This window comes from Microtus oregoni, unplaced genomic scaffold (assembly GCF_018167655.1).
Source record: "Microtus oregoni isolate MIOR12 unplaced genomic scaffold, Mior012 000024F_ref0000369, whole genome shotgun sequence".
NCBI classification, from domain to species: Eukaryota; Metazoa; Chordata; class Mammalia; order Rodentia; family Cricetidae; genus Microtus; species Microtus oregoni.
The window spans coordinates 35,452,891-35,463,034 of record NW_024543083.1 but is presented as its reverse complement, the minus strand read 5'-3'; the positions used below and the strand labels follow the sequence as shown (position 1 = coordinate 35,463,034).

At 40.4% G+C, this 10,144-nt stretch overlaps 1 pseudogene; it reads left to right on the top strand.

Moving 5' to 3' along the window:
* The first annotated feature begins 1,582 nt into the window (after positions 1-1,582).
* Positions 1,583-9,829, top strand: LOC121462240 (annotated as a pseudogene).
* The last annotated feature ends 315 nt before the right edge of the window (positions 9,830-10,144 follow it).

Sequence of the window (10,144 nt, the reverse complement as noted above, 5' to 3'; positions counted from 1 at the left end):
ATAGATAGCGTGGAAGGAGCAGTTTAGGACTGTTTCACTTGTACCAACAGATAAATGTGAGACATAGAACTAAGGTTCGTCAGTCACACATATACGCTACAAATTATACTTCAGAAAATGTGCGCCTTCTTGCACACATGCACTTACGTTTAGGTTTCTCTAAACTAAAGTAAATCTCCAAGTTACCCTTTCTCCTTATTTTTGTGTTAGTGGGAAATGTGCTGACTCACTTTTAGCAGAGTTTTCTTACCTAAACAAGTTGGATAAGAATATATACACTTCCTCAGAAGTTTTAGATTTCCTGAGAAGACTGACAATCTCTCCTCGTTGTTTGCTCATCCTGGTTATGCTTATAGATCCTTGCAAGGTGGATAATTTCACTGCAGCTGTGCCAAGCAGACACAGGCTTTGCTGTGCCTGAGGCCCTGGTGCGTGGGTCTGGCCTCAAATCTGATGTTGCTTACTTTTCTGTGTCCTATTTTTCTGTATTAGAATATTTATCACAACAGAGAGGGTTTTGATTCTCTCTCTATTGCAATACCCTGCTGCTAATTATTATAAAAGTCTTTCTCAACTGCACTTTATAGCTTTAATTCCCCAGGTTCCTAATTTATTACCAAGGGTTTATTCTCCTTCAGTGCAGGCTTGAAGAATGCCGTCCCCATCGTCAGTTCCCAGATAGGGCTTTGGATTTCTCTTTGAAATTTCTCCTGGCTTTGTGTCTCCTTGCCTTCGCCTGGCAGTAAGAAGTTGTTAGAGATAGCCTTGGCTTTTGGCAGAGAAAGAACAGCTTCCAGGCTAAGTGATACCTGAAAAAAAAAATCTACCCACTGTGCTGAAGTCATTTCTTTCTGATGCTTTGAGTGCCAGACCATCCAGAACCTTTGTGGCTATAGCAACCCTGGGTTTAATTGCTTCGTATGTTCTCCAAATGACATAAAAGGGAACAGGATGAAGTCGAATGGAGAAATCCAGGGTTTGATCTCCTATTTAGCAAGGAGACTTGAATGACAGTCTAGCTTTTCCCATTCTTTTTCTTTTGGCAGAAATTTTATTTTTGTCCCTATGTGCAATTTTTCTTTTCATTTTTTTTTCCAGATGTTAAATCTCTTATATGTTTCCTGAAGGGGACAACCCAGTTTATTTCTTTTACATAAAAGAATGCAGAGAACGTATGTGTTTGATCTCTCGAGTGACTGCAGTTTAGTGGTGCTGAAAGAGACTGCTTTTGATCTTAATTCACACCTCTTGCAGAGGACAGAGAGATACTTTACTGAAATAAACTTACGGAATGAGAGTAAATTAACGAACATCACACCAGCATGAAATGCATAAAAATAGGGCTCTTAGTTTGCAATGTGCTTATTTTTATCATTGAGAAGCACTATTCAAAAACAAAGGAGTATGTTGATTGGGAAACCCTCACAAGTCAAAGAGGTCAATTTGATTTGTACTCTATTATTTCCCCCATCATTTTACACTGCACAGGGAATAACTTGATTTCATATTTTTATTGAGGGACAATGGGGATTTCTATTTTTAGAATTAAAGACTAGGAAGACCCTGGTGATGCATGCCTACGATGCCAGTTCTTGGGAAACTGAAGCAGAAGAATGAGGAGCACAAAGCCAGTCTCTGTGCTCCAAAGAAAGACACTGTTTCCAAAGTTAGACAACTAACAGACTGGCCCACCAACCTGTCAGGCAACCAACCAACTGAACAAACAAGCAAATGCAAAGTCAAAGGTGAAACCACTTTTAAGTAGTCATGGTCTTCAGAATTATATATTTGGAAGACAATTTGTTGAACTGAACTTTTCTTTAGTAAAATGTTATTATCTTATTTATGCTTATTGAATTAATGTCTTCAGTGGTTAGGAGAAACAAATTTAAATATTCACTTTCTGTTTTCTTTAGGTTTTGGCAGTTTGTCATAAGGGGAACGAACTATCATTTTCTGAATATGTTTCTCAAACAAAACGTATGTTCCCAAAGCATGATAAAGTTTTCATTTGAACATTGAGAGGGAATCAAGCAATTTTCTATGAAGAGCAATGGAATGCTTTAATGTTTCAGGGACTGGGATGTAAGCTCAGTTGACAGAGGGCTGATTTCTAACACTTTAGATGATGACACGGGTGTGCCCACTATAATCCCAGCTCTCCAGAGGTGGAGGTAAGAGGATCAAAAGTTCAAGAACATCCTTGAGCTTCATAGCGAGTGTGAGGTTAGCCTGGCATAAAGAGGCTCTGTGTTTTAAAAAACAGAATTAGACTTGAAATACATTTTTATAGAAAGGATTAATTTGGACACATTTAGCACAACATTCTTTTAATGACAAATTGTGAACCTGCTCATCTGTACCCATTTGACAGTTGTCTATAAAAGCATCTTAAGTGACATTCTGTCTTGTTTAAAAAGAGAACTAGATGTCATTAGATTGCAAACCTACTCTCAACAACATCTGGTAAGCAACAACATCTGATAAGCAACAACATCTGGTAAGCAAATGCCTTTGAGTGGCACTTTGAAGACCATTCAGTGATTTCTGATGAAAATTAAGTTAATATGTTGAATTCACAGTACACATTTCAATACACCTTGAAGTTCCCAAGTCTTGTTATTTCTTGAGTGCTCATGGTCGCCTGATATTTGTCATGATGATCTTGATGCATTTGAAGACACTTTGAAGTTGTTCTCATTGTGTGATTTGAAATTTTAAATGTATTCATGGAGTGTTGTGGCCACCACCAGAATAAATTTTAAAATATTTTCATAATTCTGGAAAGCACTCTCAAACCAATAAGCAATCACTTCTTACTTACCTCTTCATCAGACTTCAGCAATCTCTAATCAATTTTCTGTGTCCATGAACTCAATTCTGTGTATTTTGTATAAATACAGCTATATGTTTTTTTATATATATTCTTGTATCAAGGCTCATCCACATTTTAGAATGGGTTAGAGCTTTCTTCCTGTGTGGCTGTCTAGCAACCCCTAACAGCTAAGCCTATTCATTTCTTTTGTTCCTTCTATGATCCATAGAGATTTGACTGTTTCCATTCTTTGCAAGTTTTTGACTGAATATTTTCATTTCTCTTGAATATATGCTTGAGAGTGGGCTTCAGACTGTAAGAGCCCATTCCATATTTGAAGGGTTGCCAAACTATCTGCTAAAGTGGTTGGATTTAACTTGTTTCAAATTTTCTTGTACCTCTACTTTCAAAGGGGATTCAGGTCAATTTCATCTAAGTGCTGGAGTTGGCATTGTGATTCCCTGTATTTTTAAGGTGATCACACTGCTTCGGCTCACAAAAGTGTGAGAACCATTACAATAATCGAAAGGCTTTCTTTTCATAGAGTGACAATACAGTTGAGTAGTGCATGCATATGTGCATGTTTGTGTTTGTGCACATATGTGTGTATGTGTGTTGTACCATGTGGTGTATAAGCACATAAGTGTCACTTTATGTCAAGACCAGAGTAAAACATCAGATATTTTCCTCTACTGCTATCTGTTTTTTTGCCTCGAGTCTCTTTATCGGATACCCACTGTTTGAGCTAATCAGCCTGGATATTTACCTGTTTGCTTCCCTCAATCTGGGGTTACGGCACAGTCAGCATTTTTACATGGACGTTGGGGATTTGAACTCAGAGTTTTGCTACTTGTGCAGCAAGTGTTTTTACCCACTGATCCATCTCTTTAGACTCCTTCTCTATTATATGTCTTTTAGTGCAAGGTGAAAATATAAGTACTGGGAATCTTGCTAGAGCTTATTGCTCTATGTGCTCAACTACCTTCAAGTGGTGAAGGTTAGTCTTGTCTCATCAAGGACTTAAGACTGCAAACAGACCTTGATCCTTCTCTGTAAAAGAAACAGTTGAAGATGCTGTCCAGGGATGTTTATACAGTCCGCTTTGTCTATATGCCACGGTGCCTTATGAGAAGATAAAAGGAAGCCTGAGGATTATTGGCAAGTATATAAACTACTTAGAAAGTTAGAGCCAGAGCTGGGGTGATTTGGAAAGGAACTTTTTCTGGGTTGAATAACATCTGTGGAGATAAAGGGAGCTAACAGAGACAAGGAACTGTACTGCACTCTGAGGTATTACAGTGACTAGTGGCTTTGAACAATCTAAACAACTTTGAAATACTTATTCTAGGTAGACCACTGTGGTGGTCCCTGTGGCTTCCTACAGAGGGCTTCAGGTACTGACTGTTAATGAAGGCATGGGAGACTTCCTGTTTTCCAATCATGGAGGAGCAGTTCTCTGAACAGCATGAGGCTCCAGAGACCCCGGGACAGCTGTCTTAGACAGCTTGTAAGAGTCACCTGGGGCTATTGCTGACATGAGGAGCCACTGATGAGAAGAGTCAGTGTCTAGGGAGGGCATTCTCCAAGAATAGTCTGCAAAGTCATTGCCCTCAGCATCTTCTCCTGGGATAAAAATTTTAAGTAACAATTTGGAGAGCACTTAGTTTCTTGATGGTATTGTCCAGCCTCTGCCAACTGAGCAAGTCAAGGGGAAAAGTCCTATCTAGTCCTTGTAATTCCTAAGGCAACACTGGACTTTTATTTTTCAATCAGTTTTTTTTTTCTGTATCAAAACCAAACAGATAATAAATTGTTTAGAAAACATGCATAGGCTGTTCCCCCTCAAGCCTATAATAGAGAAAGCTGTGGTTGTTTAAAATTGGTGTGCCAGTGCTTATGAGCTGCCCTAGTAGAAGCTAGAGATGCTGCTGAAGCCTGACATGTTCAAGATCGCCCCTCCCTCCTCTCAGTAGACTCAGCCAGCCTCCATGTCAGCAGCACCGAAAGAATACAAGAAGCACTAACATGTAAGAAAGTGAAAACTTCCACAAAAGTTTAGTTATGACACTATATTTGTCTACTTTGAAAGGAATCTGTTGATTCTGTTAAAGGTTAGAAAAACAAAACTAATTGAAACTGGACCAACCATGGAGGATCTTAGTTAGATCTATGCGTGATTTGGTTTGGGTCTCACCTCCAACACTTCTGGTCTACATGACTCGAGGAAGGTGACTCATTCTTTCTGAGTTTTGATCTTTTCATTATGGGATATAAGTACTACCTGCTTCTAGAGATTGAGAGCTTGGGCTTTTGTTAGGATTAGTGAACTGGTGAAACAAAACATCACATAGGATCAACTGACATTAGCTTTTGTTCTTTCCATGATACAGTCTGAGAGATATGATACCACCTGGGGTGCAGAAACAGGTTTCTTCTCTCTGCCTATTAAAGAAATGAGAGGTAGAAAAGACATGATATTGTACAGGGAGTTCTGACGTAACCACCCTCCTATTCCAGAGAACTCAGGATCTCTTTTGAAGTATTTAGTCTCATTAATGAAAAATAAAATGGGCTCAAATGGAAATTCAAGTAGAATTTAATAGAGAAACCCCAGAACGAGCAAGATCTATGTTTCGCGACTGGCAACAGTAAAGGAAGAGGATAGAGAAGAAAGGGGAGGGGAGTGAGCTACGCTATTTAAATAAACAGGCATAAAGCTTAGCCACATGGTGGAGAGGTAGACTGTAGCGAGAGAGACTGAGAAGCCCAAAGTACTAGAGAATTTAAAAGCATATGTAGGCTCTGGCCTACAACAACAACAACAATAACAACAAAAAGTGAAGCTACAGAAAGGGATAGGAGCAGAACTCAAGAGAATCTCGTGGTGGCTCCTGGGGACTGGACTAGGGGTTCTGGGAAAGAAAGGCACATTTTCTTCAAGCCAGTCACCCTTTCTAGGGGTGCTTCTTTAGCTGGGTCCTTGACATGTCCGAGGTGGATTAACTCTTAAGGGAGGAGACAAGGGTGGGTCTTCTCTAAGGGGAAGATTTGGTCGTTTATTGTAACGATTACAGTTGGAAGCTGAGACATTTCCAAATAATAAATTTCTTAGTCTATGAAGAAAATGAGATGGCAGCAGAGTCAGCTGTGAAGATTTTGGATAGATCCTTTGATTTCAATTGTTTTATTTATTTGTGCACATGAGATGAAACAAGGACTAAGCATAGTCAGGAAAGACTCTTCTGATTGTCTTTAGGCCTCACTTCTCTTCCTGGAACCATTTCCTTTATGATCCAATCTATGTATTTTTGTGTGGGGAAGGGACAGGCACAGAGATGCCCTAGGTTCGTTGGTACTGGGTGTCTTCATGGGTCACTCTCCAACTTTTCTTTTGAGTCAAAGTCTTTAATTGAACCCAGTAGTCACTTATTGTCTGCACAGTCTAGCTAACAAACCTGGGAATCTGTCTATTTCTTATCTTCTGCTACAACCACTCAGTATTAGGATTATAAACATGCATGACCATGCCTGACTTTTTAAAATGGCGCATTAGGGGTCCCGAAACCAGGTTCTCATGCTTGTACAGGAAGCACTGTACCAACTGAGCCTCAGGCCCTTTGATGTATTATTTTAGATTCAAAAATAAACCTTGCATTTCTGACTGAAAATATTGATGTTAAGAACCCAGTTTTCATGAGGCCCTTTGACCCAAGGCAAGCCGAAGTAAATGATGGGAAGCTCAGTTTAATAGGCTGGATATCAGGGAACAAATCGAACAGCACCAGGATGACAGGACCAGGATGAAGACAATTCTAGCAGCTTTGCTAGAAAATAGAAACATTTAGATTCAAGTCCCAGTGTGTGTGTGTGTGTGTGCGCGCGCGCGCACTCATGCACGCACATGTGTGATTTACACTAGAGACAATACGCTCAGAAATCAGGAGAGGATTATCTGTGGTCTAGAATAGAGAATAATGTAATAGCTTAGCTGAAGATGGAACATCGTAGATCAATAAGGAAAAGGCTCTCTTAGGGTCTGGGCTTGAATTAATATGAGATAACATGAGTGAGTGATGTCTTAGCTCCCTCTTTTACTGTTGTGACAAAATATCTGGCCAGAGAAACTCAAAGAAGGAAGAGTTTAGTTTTGCTTCACGGTGCAGGAGCTTGAGACAGACATTTATTCACTGGCATGTGCAAGCAGGAGGCTGTAAATCATGAAGGGTCTTGCTCATCTAGCCTTCCACTCTTTAGACAGTCTGGGACTCTAGACTGTGGAATGGTGCAGCCTTTATGTAAGATGGGTATTCCCACCTCCCTCAATCTTCCTTAGGCTATCCTTTAGAGACACGCCAGAGCTGTGTCTGCAAGGAGATTGTATACACTATGAAGTCAGCAATCAATATTAGACATTACAAGTGTTAAACAAAGCAAACATGCAAGCAAGCAAACAAAGAAAAAAATAGCTCAAGATCTCAATATATTCCTGAACTAGCTCAGGAGTATTAGAGCATATTTGATATTTTCCTCAAGTGTACAATAATGTATTCCACACTCCCTTTGCATAATACAAATATCGAATCTACTAAAACTAGGCAATCATAATTAGAAAGTGACCCATAAAAAATGCCCATAGTTTACAAACTTGAGGACTCTTGGCCTGATAGGGGAATGATTTGTTACTGTATTACTAAATGGGTGTTAGCACTTGAATGTGAAATGGTTCAGAGGAGGCAAAGGTTAGGTTAGTTCACACCTCCAAACTTTGGGCTTTTTCTATATAATATTGCCAGTCAGAAGTAATGGAATAGTTTAGCACTTTTAATTTCCAAGCCATTCATGCTTAGGCATACAAATAAAGTACCTTTCCAAGGCTGAGCTGAATGGCTGCCCACACTCCCACACTGCTGTAGGGACCGGAAATGTGCCACAGGAGAGACTAGTTTGAATGAGCCCAAGACCTGCCCAAATTTAGGCAGAAGCATAACAGCTGCCAAGGTGGCTTTAACCAAGAGTGCAGATGCAACTCAGCCCAGAACAATATTTTTGAAGTATAAAGTATTTTTTAAAAAAGGTGAATTTTTATTTTTATTTATTTTTTGTCTCCAGATGACCTTGTCACTGGATTTAGACTATTTTGGAGAAAGGCAATCAAACCCAAAGACTGTGGAACTTTGAAGTGTTATGGCAGATCAGACCAACAGTGGATTAATATCCTTCCAATAATCTGAAGTGTTTTAATCTGAAGGGATTCTAGCCAGCCCCAGCTTGGCAAACATGGCTTTGGGGTGCCTTGCTCTTTTCTCCTATCCTCTCTGCCTTGTTAAGAACCTTTAGATTACATTCCTAAAACTAGCTCCCAGAGCCTAGTCCATTACTTGGTCACAATGTAAGCTGATATCATCATGGCCCAATGATAGGGCCCGATGATAGGGCAGAACTTAGGTAGGCAAGGAAAACAAAATGGCATGATGGGAGATAGGAGGTGGAGTGAAAAGAGAAGCCATGCAGCCCTGCCGAGACAGATGCCAGAACTTTAGCTGGTATGCTATAGCCACGTGGCGATACACAGATGAGTAGAAATGGGTTAAATTAATATGTAAGAGTTAGCCAATCAGAAGCTAGAGCTAATGCTCCAAGTAGTGATTTAATTAAATCAGTTTCTATGTGATTATTTCGGGGCTAAGTGGCAGGGCACTAACCAGTGGCTTCCCCTCATTACAGCAGTCTGGCAGCAGGAAAGATGTGGAGGTGATTAAGGAGTAGTTGGTTATGCCCTCAGAAGTTGACATCTTGTCTCAGTTAGTAGTTTTATATGTGCTATTGGGACATACGACCTGAGAAGATATTGAACACATTGCTTCCCTTGAAGAAGGAACTCTGTCCTTGAACTTGACTGAAGTCCAGATACAATACACAGATACACGGCCTCAGGTGAGACAGCTAGGCCATTTCTATAGCTTGCTAAGTCAGCCTGCAGGTTTCCTCTGAGTTTTGTTGCAGAAGCTGTTGGAGTCATTGCTGTGTGCCTTGCAAAGACTCGAATCTTGTAAAGATCTTGTAAGGAATCAAACACAGAATCGACGATCAATTGGCTGATTTGTGGGAGAGCACTTGTATAAACAGTCGGTTTCGGAAAATGCTCTACTATGAAGGTTTCTTTGTACTGTACAGAGATTTGCTGCCACAGTTACTGGGAGTCATCCTGGAGAAGGCCATAAACCTTAGAGTGAATGATTTTTGTGAGTGATAAATTCATGCACGAAGATAGCTCAGTCCACTCGCAGCAGAGATTTTTGCAAGAGGCTTTCAGAGGATTTTCACCAATCCCTTAGAAATTGTCAAGATTTGCTTGTAAGTGGCTGGAGAGAGCACCACTGGCCCCAGGGTCAGCGCTCTGTCTGTGGGATGAGATCTGGGATCTTTTTGGCATCTACACGGGTGTCAAAGCATGCTTTCTTTGGGATATTCTTTTCTTGGCCGTCTACTTCACATGCCTTGACCATGTGAAGGCTTCGTTGGAAATGTAGATGGACAGATGAGGCAGGAAACCTGCTCCTAGCTGGTACTACAGTTGGTATGCCTGCAGTACTTTTAGTTAATCCCCACTGATGTTATTGAGTCTAGATCATGGGTGACTTCCTGAGCTGGTAAAACCACTTACAGTGGTGTTATGGACTGCTTCAGAAAGATACTATGGGAAGAAGGCTCAAAACCTTCGTGGAATGGAGCTGGTGCTGGTGGGTTCTAATCCTTGCCCAAGTTTGGTGTCACCTTGCTGATTTATGAATTGCCTCAGTGATGGTTGAACAACAGTTTTGAAGCAGTACAATCTGTGGGATTTGAACCATTCGTAAATCCCACATTACTCTGCCTTTTCCTGATCCTGACCATGTTGGGGGCTATAAATTGGGAATTGCAACATTTGAAGGGATTGAAAACAAATTTGGAATTTATCTACCTCTCTTCAAGCCATGAGCATCTACCTCAAAAGTGACAAATGGGGACCAGTAGGGGGATTGACCTGGGATGTGGCTATAAAATGGTTGAAGCTGCAATAAGTACAATCTCTGATTGAAGCATGACTTCGTCCCTTCTGCAATAGTCTTATTTAAATTCAGGTCAAGACTTTTTCTTTTCCTTTCTTTTGTTTTTCTTTTCTTTTTAGGAACAGGGTTTCTCTGTAACAGCTTTGGCTGTCCTGGAACTCACTCTGTATCCCAGGCTGGCCTCAAACTCACAGAAATCTACCTGCCACTGCCTACCAAGTGCTAGAATTAAAGGCATGCATCACCACAACCTGGCACGTCAGGGCTTTTTAAATATCAA